Source organism: Tripterygium wilfordii, chromosome 19 (assembly GCF_013401445.1).
Source record: "Tripterygium wilfordii isolate XIE 37 chromosome 19, ASM1340144v1, whole genome shotgun sequence".
NCBI classification, from domain to species: domain Eukaryota; kingdom Viridiplantae; phylum Streptophyta; class Magnoliopsida; order Celastrales; family Celastraceae; genus Tripterygium; species Tripterygium wilfordii.
In genome coordinates, this window is record NC_052250.1 from 9,277,154 (window position 1) to 9,286,778 (window position 9,625).

Genomic DNA, 9,625 nt, shown 5'->3' on the forward strand with positions numbered 1-9,625 from the left:
AGTTGAGCAATTCCAAACAATCAAATTGGGCCGTTGTACTCTATTTAGTATTCTTAGAAGTGTAACTTTCTAATTTAGTTTTCATGCAATGTTTCGTATGGTAAAGATGCGAATGGACCAAGTTATGCTTGAAATTACACAAAAACGTAAGAAGCTCGTATATGGAGAGAGTTGGACAATTACAAAGCAGCAAAGTGGACCGTTGAACTCTATTTAGTGTTTTGAAGTCTCACTTGCTAGTTTTGCTTTTGTGCAACGTTTCGTAAAGTAAAGATGTGAATAGACCAAATTATGTTTGAAATTACGTAAAAACGTGAAAAGTTCATCTATAGGGAGAGTTAAGGCATTCCAGCATCAAAGAGGACAGTTGTACTCTATTTAGTTTTCTTAGAAGTCTAACTTACTAGTTTAAGTTTTGTAGAACGTTTGGAAACTAAAAGATACGAATTGTCACGCCCCGTCCCAGGAACGTGACTTATTGGCAACACGTGTGTGCACCCACGTGCCGCCACCTAAAATACCAAGACTCAAATACCATAATACCAACACAAATTTAAACAAAAATCCGGTAGCACCTCCCCGTATATCGGAGAATGCCTCCTGCACAACATATAACAATTTAAACCAATAATTCCCATACCACCAACTAAATATCCAGGGTCTCAGGCCATATCATCCCAAACATAAATTATCATACACACATACATACCAAGGCATCAAGCCTAACCATCCAAAATCTTCATTTATCCCACACATTACATACTTGTATATATCCTAATATACCATTAAGCCAAAGACTAACCAACACCACACAAAATAAAACAACAAACCACCACAAGTCCAGGCCATCCGAGTCACGCTCCTCCCTGCTGATCCGTAGTCGGAGCACTAGCGCTAGTACCTATATCACCTGAGGAGGGGGAAAAAATAAACGGTGAGCAGGAGGCTTAGTAGGGATAACGAATAAGAGTATAAAATAAGTAATAAGGCCGGAATATTATAAAAAAAATAAAGCTATGCAACAATATGCCATGTCGTCATACAAAATGCAATCCGTACGTCCAACCGGGCCATGTTGCTAGAGCCAATTAACCGGAACCACTAGCACATGCTCTCACAAATACTTCATGCCATGCCACTAGAGCCAATTAACCGGAACCACTAGTGCATGTTCATACGAGTATCATCAACCGTGTCACTAGAGCCAATTAACCGGAACCACTAGTACACGTTGACGTACATACCATAATCCAATCCTCCATTTCTACCATGCAACCAATGCAATGTCACACATTAATATTATGCAACTAAATTCAATTTGCGCGCAATTTCATTAAAACATATGCTCAAGAGTATCGACTACTCGATAGATGACCGAGTGTCCATGAGTAATGCATTCAACATTAAACACACAACATAGCAACTTGAGTTCACAATAGCACACAATCCAAGGTTTGTTTCCCCTTGAACAAAAAGGCAGAAACGAATGAAATTAACCACAATTCGGGTAGCCAAAAGTGTTCGAAATTGAGGGTTAAGAAAATCCCTACCTCGTTTGAGCAAAAGCCTCACCACAACTCTAGCAACCACTTCTCCAAGTTCAAATAACCTAATTCATAACATTTACAATCACTTTCCTTCCAACAATATCAATTTCAACAAATACATTCACAATAAAACACTTACCTTAGTCAATTCTTCAAACCCTTGCTCAATCCCTTCTCCTCCAACACCAAATCTCAAACTAAGCTCAAATCTAACAACAATATGTATAAACTTTAGTTAATCATCAAGCTATTACACCCAAAACCCCAATTTCATGAAATCAAACCAAACCCATAAACCCTAGTTTCAAACCGATGGAAATCTTACCTCAATCTTGAAGAAATCTTGGAATCCAAGCCTATGAAAGTCCCAAACTCTAGATTCAATCTTCTTTCTCCTTTATCCCCTTCAAAAATCACCTTGTCTCTTCACATACTTCCTCTCTCTCACGGTTCTTCACTCTCACAAACTTCTTCTTTGTTTTATTTTATTTTTTTGTTCTTTTGTCTCTTAAGGTTGCCGACAGCCTTCTTTTTTTTTTTTTTTTTACTCCTCATTTCTTTCTTCTTTTGTATTTTTGACCATAAGGTTTCTATTGACATTCAATTCAGTCCTTGAGACACTTATTTCTACCCAACAATTTTTATTTTATTTCATATAAAATCCCTATATTATTTTTCTTTTCTTATTTTATTTATCAACTCAATTGTTTTTCGGAATGGGGTATTACACCAATAGACCATGTTATGTTTCAAATTGCTCAAAACGTGAAAAGCTCATCCATGAAGAGAGTTGAGCAATTCCAAAGCATCAAAGTGGACCATTAAACTCTATTTGCTGTTCTTAGAAGTCTAACTTGCTAGTTTAAGTGTCGTAGAATGTTTGGAAACGAAACAATGTCAGTAGACCAACATATGTTTGATATTGCATAAAAAGGTGAAAAGCTTGTCTATGGGGAGAATTGAGCAATTCTAAAGCGCCAAAGGGGACCTTTGTACTTTTTTTTAGTGTTATTAGAAGTCTGAATTGCTAGTTTAAGTTTTATAGAACGTTTGGAAACAAAAAGATGGCAATAAACCAAGTTATGATTCAAATTGCACAAAAACATGAAAAGCTCGTGTATGGAGAGAGTTGAGCAATTCCAAAACATCAAAGTGGACCATTGTACTCTATTTAGTTTTCCTAGAAGTCTAACTTACTAGTTTAAGTTTTGTAGAACGTTTGGAAACTAAAAGATACGAATTGTCACGCCCCGTCCCAGGAACGTGACTTATTGGCAACACGTGTGTGCACCCACGTGCCGCCACCTAAAATACCAAGACTCAAATACCATAATACCAACACAAATTTAAACAAAAATCCGGTAGCACCTCCCCGTATATCGGAGAATGCCTCCTGCACAACATATAACAATTTAAACCAATAGTTCCCATACCACCAACTAAATATCCAGGGTCTCAGGCCATATCATCCCAAACATAAATTATCATACACACATACATACCAAGGCATCAAGCCTAACCATCCAAAATCTTCATTTATCCCACACATTACATACTTGTATATATCCTAATATACCATTAAGCCAAAGACTAACCAACACCACACAAAATAAAACAACAAACCACCACAAGTCCAGGCCATCCGAGTCACGCTCCTCCCTGCTGATCCGTAGTCGGAGCACTAGCGCTAGTACCTATATCACCTGAGGAGGGGGAAAAAATAAACGGTGAGCAGGAGGCTTAGTAGGGATAACGAATAAGAGTATAAAATAAGTAATAAGGCCGGAATATTATAAAAAAAATAAAGCTATGCAACAATATGCCATGTCGTCATACAAAATGCAATCCGTACGTCCAACCGGGCCATGTTGCTAGAGCCAATTAACCGGAACCACTAGCACATGCTCTCACAAATACTTCATGCCATGCCACTAGAGCCAATTAACCGGAACCACTAGTGCATGTTCATACGAGTATCATCAACCGTGTCACTAGAGCCAATTAACCGGAACCACTAGTACACGTTGACGTACATACCATAATCCAATCCTCCATTTCTACCATGCAACCAATGCAATGTCACACATTAATATTATGCAACTAAATTCAATTTGCGCGCAATTTCATTAAAACATATGCTCAAGAGTATCGACTACTCGATAGATGACCGAGTGTCCATGAGTAATGCATTCAACATTAAACACACAACATAGCAACTTGAGTTCACAATAGCACACAATCCAAGGTTTGTTTCCCCTTGAACAATAAGGCAGAAACGAATGAAATTAACCACAATTCGGGTAGCCAAAAGTGTTCGAAATTGAGGGTTAAGAAAATCCCTACCTCGTTTGAGCAAAAGCCTCACCACAACTCTAGCAACCACTTCTCCAAGTTCAAATAACCTAATTCATAACATTTACAATCACTTTCCTTCCAACAATATCAATTTCAACACATACATTCACAATAAAACACTTACCTTAGTCAATTCTTCAAACCCTTGCTCAATCCCTTCTCCTCCAACACCAAATCTCAAACTAAGCTCAAATCTAACAACAATATGTATAAACTTTAGTTAATCATCAAGCTTTTACACCCAAAACCCCAATTTCACGAAATCAAACCAAACCCATAAACCCTAGTTTCAAACCCATGAAAATCTTACCTCAATCTTGAAGAAATCTTGGAATCCAAGCCTATGAAAGTCCCAAACTCTAGATTCAATCTTCTTTCTCCTTTATCTCCTTCAAAAATCACCTTCTCTCTTCACATACTTCCTCTCTCTCATGGTTCTTCACTCTCACAAACTTCTTCTTTGTTTTATTTTTTTTTTTTGTTCTTTTGTCTCTTAAGGTTGCCGACAGCCTTCTTTTTTTTTTTTTTTTTTACTCCTCATTTCTTTCTTCTTTTGTATTTTTGACCATAAGGTTTCTATTGACATTCAATTCAGTCCTTGAGACACTTATTTATACCCAAAAATTTTTATTTTATTTCATATAAAATCCCTATATTATTTTTCTTTTCTTATTTTATTTATCAACTCAATTGTTTTTCGGAATGGGGTATTACACCAATAGACCATGTTATGTTTCAAATTGCTCAAAACGTGAAAAGCTCATCCATGAAGAGAGTTGAGCAATTCCAAAGCATCAAAGTGGACCATTAAACTCTATTTGCTGTTCTTAGAAGTCTAACTTGCTAGTTTAAGTGTCGTAGAATGTTTGGAAACGAAACAATGTCAGTAGACCAACATATGTTTGATATTGCATAAAAAGGTGAAAAGCTTGTCTATGGGGAGAATTGAGCAATTCTAAAGCGCCAAAGGGGACCTTTGTACTTTTTTTTAGTGTTATTAGAAGTCTGAATTGCTAGTTTAAGTTTTATAGAACGTTTGGAAACAAAAAGATGGCAATAAACCAAGTTATGATTCAAATTGCACAAAAACATGAAAAGCTCGTGTATGGAGAGAGTTGAGCAATTCCAAAACATCAAAGTGGACCATTGTACTCTATTTAGTTTTCCTAGAAGCCTGACTTGCTAGTTTATTATTCATGCAACGTTTCGTAAGGTAAATATGCGAATAAACTAAGTTATGTTTAAAATTGTAAAAGAATGTGAAAAGCTCCACTATGGAAAGGGTTGAGCAATTTCAAAGCATCAAAGTTGACCGTTGTGCTCTATTTAGTTTACTTAGAAGTCTCACTTGCTAGTTTAGCTTTCATGCAACGTTTCATAAGGTAAAGATGTGAAAAGGCCAAGTTATGTTTGAAATTCCACAAAAATGTGAAAAGCTCGCCTATAAAGAGAGTTGAGCAATTCGAAAGCATCAAAGTGGACCGTTGAACTCTATTTACTTTTCTTACAAGTCTAACTTTCTAGTTTAAGTTTCGTAGAAGGTTTGGAAACAAAAAGATACCAATAGATCGAGTTATGTTTCAAATTGCAAAAAATGTGAAAAGTTCGTGTATGGAGAGAGTTTAGCAATTCCAAAGCACGAAAGTGGACCGTTGTTCTCCATTTAGTGTTCTTAGAAGTCTCACTTGGCATTTTAAGTTACGTAGAACGTTTGGAGACGAAAAGATGCCAATAGACCAAGTTACGTTTTAAATTTGCTAAAAAATGTGAAAGCTAGTCTATGGAGAGAATTGAGCAGTTCCAAAGCATGAAAGTGGACCGTTGTACTCTATTTCATTTTCTTAGAAGTCTAACTTTACAATAGACCAAGCTATGTCTGAAATTGCTCAAAAACATGAAAAGCTCATCTATGGAGAGAGTTGAGCAATTCCAAAGAATTAAATTGGGCCATTGTACTCTATTTAGTGTTCTTAGAAGTGTAACTTTCTAGTTTAGGTTTCGTGCAATGTTTCGTAAGGTAAAGATGTGAATAGACCAAGTTATGCTTGAAATTACACAAAAACGTGAAAAGCTCGGTTATGGAGAGAGTTTAGCAATTCCAAAGCGGCAAAGTGGACCGTTGTACTCTATTTAGTGTTTTTGAAGTCTCACTTGCTAGTTTTGCTTTCGTGCAAGGTTTCTTAAGGTAAAGATTCGAATAGACCAAGTTATGTTTGAAATTACACAAAAATGTGAAAAGCTCATCTATGGAGAGAGTTGAGGAATTCCAAACCATCAAAGAGGACAACTGTACTCTATTTAGCTTTATTAGAAGTTTAAGTTGCTAGTTTAAGTTTCGTAGAACGTTTGGAAACAAAAAGATGCCAATAGACCAAGTTATGTTTCAAATTGCTCAAAAACATGAAAAGCTCATCTATGGAGAGAGTTGAGCAATTCGAAAGCATCAAAGTGGACCATTGAACTCTGTTTACTCTTCTTACAAGTCTAACTTTCTAGTTTAAGTTTCGTAGAAGGTTTGGAAACAAAAAGATGTCAATAGATCAAGTTATGTTTCAAATTGCAAAACACATGAAAAGATCGTCTATGGAGAGTGTTGACAAATTCCAAAGCACAAAAGTGGACCGTTGTTCTCCATTTAGTGTTCTTAGAAGTCTAAATTGCTAGTTTAAGTTTCATAGAACGTTTGGAAACAAAAAGATGCCAATAGACCAAGTTATGATTCAAATTCCACAAAAACATGAAATGCTCGTGTATGGAGAGCGTTGAGCAATTTCAAAGCATCAAGGTGGACCATTGTACTCTATTTAGTTTTCCTAGAAGTCTAACTTGCTAGTTTACCTTTCGTGCAACGTTTCGTAAGGTAAATATGCGAATAGACCAAAGTATGTTTAAAATTGTAAAAAATTGTGAAAAGCTCGACTATGGAGAGACTTGAGCAATTCCAAACCACAAAAGTGGATGGTTGTTCTCCATTTAGTGTTCTTAGAAGTCTAACTTGGAATTTTAAGTTTCATAGAATGTTTGGAAACAAAAAGATGCGAATAGACCATGTTATGTTTCAAATTGCACAAAAACGTGAAAAGCTCGTCTATGGAGAGATTGAGCAATTCCAAAGCATCAAAGTGGACCATTGTACTGCAGTTCATGTTCTTAGAAGTGTAACTTTCTAGTTTACCTTTCGTGCAATGTTTCGTAAGGTAAAGGTGTGAATAGACCAAGTTATGTTTGAAATTACATAAAAATGTGAAAAAGCTCGACTATGGAGAGAGTTGAGCAATTCCAAAGCATCAAAGTGGACCGTTGTGCTCTAGTTAGTTTTCTTAGAAGTCTAACTTGCTAGTTTTGCTTTTGTGCAACGTTTCATAAGGTAAAGATTCGAATAGACCAAGTTACGTTTGAAATTGCACAAAAACATGAAAAGCTCAACTATGGAGAGAGTTGAGCAATTCCAGAGCATCAAAGTGGACAATTGTACTCTATTTAGTTTTCTTATAAGTCTAACTTGCTAGTTTAAGTTTCTTAGAGCGTTTGGAAACAAAAAGATGCCAATAGACCAAGTTATGTTTGATATTACACAGAATAGGGAAAAATTCATCTATGGAGAGAGTTGAGCAATTTCAAATTATCAAAGTTGACCGTTGTACTTAATTAAGTGTTCTGAGAAGTCTAAGTGGCTAGTTTAAGTTTCGTAGAACGTTTGGAAAAAAAAAGATGTCAATGGACCAAGTTATGTTTGAAATTGCACAAAAACATAAGAAGCCCGTTTATGGAGAGAGTTGAGCACTTACAAAGTATCAAAGTAGACTGTTGTACACTATTTTCTTTTCTTAGAAATCTAACTTGCTATTATAAGTTTCATAGAACGTTTGTAAACAAAAAGACGCCAATCGACCAAGTTATGTTTCAAATTGCATAAAAACGTGAAAAGCTCTTCTATGGAGAGACTTGAGCAATTCCAATCATCAAATGGAACCATTTTACTCTATTTAGTGTTCTTAGAAGTATAACTTGACAATTTAGCTTTTGTGCAACGTTTCGTAAGGTAAAGATATGAATAGACCAAGTTATGTCTGAAATTGCTCAAAAAGATGAAAAACTAATCTATAGAGAGAGTTGAGCATTTCCAAAGAATCAAATTGGACCATTGTACTCTATTTAGTGTTCTTAGAAGTCTAACTTTCTAGTTTAGCTTTTGTGCAAATGTTTCATAAGGTAAAGATGCGAATAGACCAAGTTATGCTTGAAATCACACAAAAATGTGAAAAGCTTGTCTATGGAAAGAGTTGAGCAATTCCAAAGCACCATAGTGGACCGTTGTACTCTATTTAGTATTCTTGGAAGTCTCACTTGCAAGTTTAGTTTTCATGCAATTTTCGTAAGGTAAAGATGTGAATAGACCAAGTTATGTTGAAATGGCACAAAAACGTGAAATCCTCATCTATGGAGAGAGTTGAACAATTCCAAAGCAGCAAAGTGGACCGTTGTACTCTATTTATTGCTCTTAGATGTCTAACTTGCTAGTTTCTTTTGTGCAACATTTCGTAAGGTAAATATGCGAATGGACCAAGATATGTTTGAAATTGTAAAAAACCATGAAATGCTTTTCTATGGAGAGAGTTGAGCAATTCCATAGCATCAAAGTGAAACTGTGACACCTACCACCGGATTTCCATACTTTGCTAACTAAATCATAATTTACAAATGTACAAGTACATTACAAATACCCTACAAATATCCTATTGGCTCCATGTGGACTGATAGGAATAGTATGCTAAAGGCCATTATTTTATGTAATATTCAAACTCGATTTATTTATTTGAATAAAATATATTTAGCATTTGAAATGAGAAAAGACATATTGGTATCGGTGTCTTTTATTTTGTATGGTATATGAATTGGTGTGTAGAGTCTAAGCTTGCACACGGACGATCAATTCATAAGTTCCTATCGAATATAAGTAAGCGATCACAGCTAAGACGAAATTGGACAAACCGTCGGCTTGGCTGTGGTATAGTATTTCAGTATACCTATCTTGGTTACGGAGAGTGGCAAAGCTTGAACTTACTATACCAGTACACTTGGAGTATATTGATCAGGACTACGTGTGAGTCAATTTTCCCAGTTTGACTATATGAAAAATTGTACACTCACACAGAAGTTATAGAATTGTTCATATCCTTAATTTATTAAAGATTATTAGTACATGTGCATTTAATGTATGGGACTTTGATTTACTAAAGGGTGAGGTCTTTTTATACAGGCCAACAAACACCAAGTGAGTTGGGTCACCGCATTAATTGTACGATGGAAAATAATCTGTTAATAAAATTCACGTCCAATTATGAATTGATGATACCCTCTTGAGAATGCTTATAGGATTTGAGATTGTGTCAAAACCCTGCAGGTGGATTTTAATTAATCCGACACATTCAAATAAGTTAAGCGGTGAGATCAAGGAAATATTTAAAGATGTCAACTAAATATTATATGTCAGTGGCATATTTAATTGACGGGTATCTGTAACTTAACGTGAGGAATTTATGAACAAGTATAACGAAAGGCTCAGATTTAATTTGAGATATAACGGGGAGTGCAATTATAATATTTTAGTGGAATATATTATAATTTATGAATTATAATTATATCCATGGGTTTGGGCTGATAAATAAATTCATAGGAAGCCCATGTTTTATTTTTCCTAGTTGGTCCCCACTGTAGCCCAG

The 9,625-nt window shown here is 35.6% G+C and overlaps 2 long non-coding RNA genes across 2 annotated transcripts; both read right to left on the reverse strand.

Moving 5' to 3' along the window:
- Positions 1-654: 654 nt before the first annotated feature.
- On the reverse strand, positions 655-2,028 carry LOC119986258. The gene is made up of 4 exons (XR_005465213.1): positions 1,873-2,028; positions 1,687-1,756; positions 1,551-1,609; positions 655-910 (listed from the first exon to the last, which is right to left on the reverse strand). It is a non-coding gene; the product is annotated as an uncharacterized LOC119986258 (long non-coding RNA).
- Positions 2,029-2,995: 967 nt separating this feature from the next.
- Positions 2,996-4,408, reverse strand: LOC119986236. The gene is made up of 4 exons (XR_005465212.1): positions 4,213-4,408; positions 4,027-4,096; positions 3,891-3,949; positions 2,996-3,250 (listed from the first exon to the last, which is right to left on the reverse strand). It is a non-coding gene; the product is annotated as an uncharacterized LOC119986236 (long non-coding RNA).
- Positions 4,409-9,625: the final 5,217 nt, after the last annotated feature.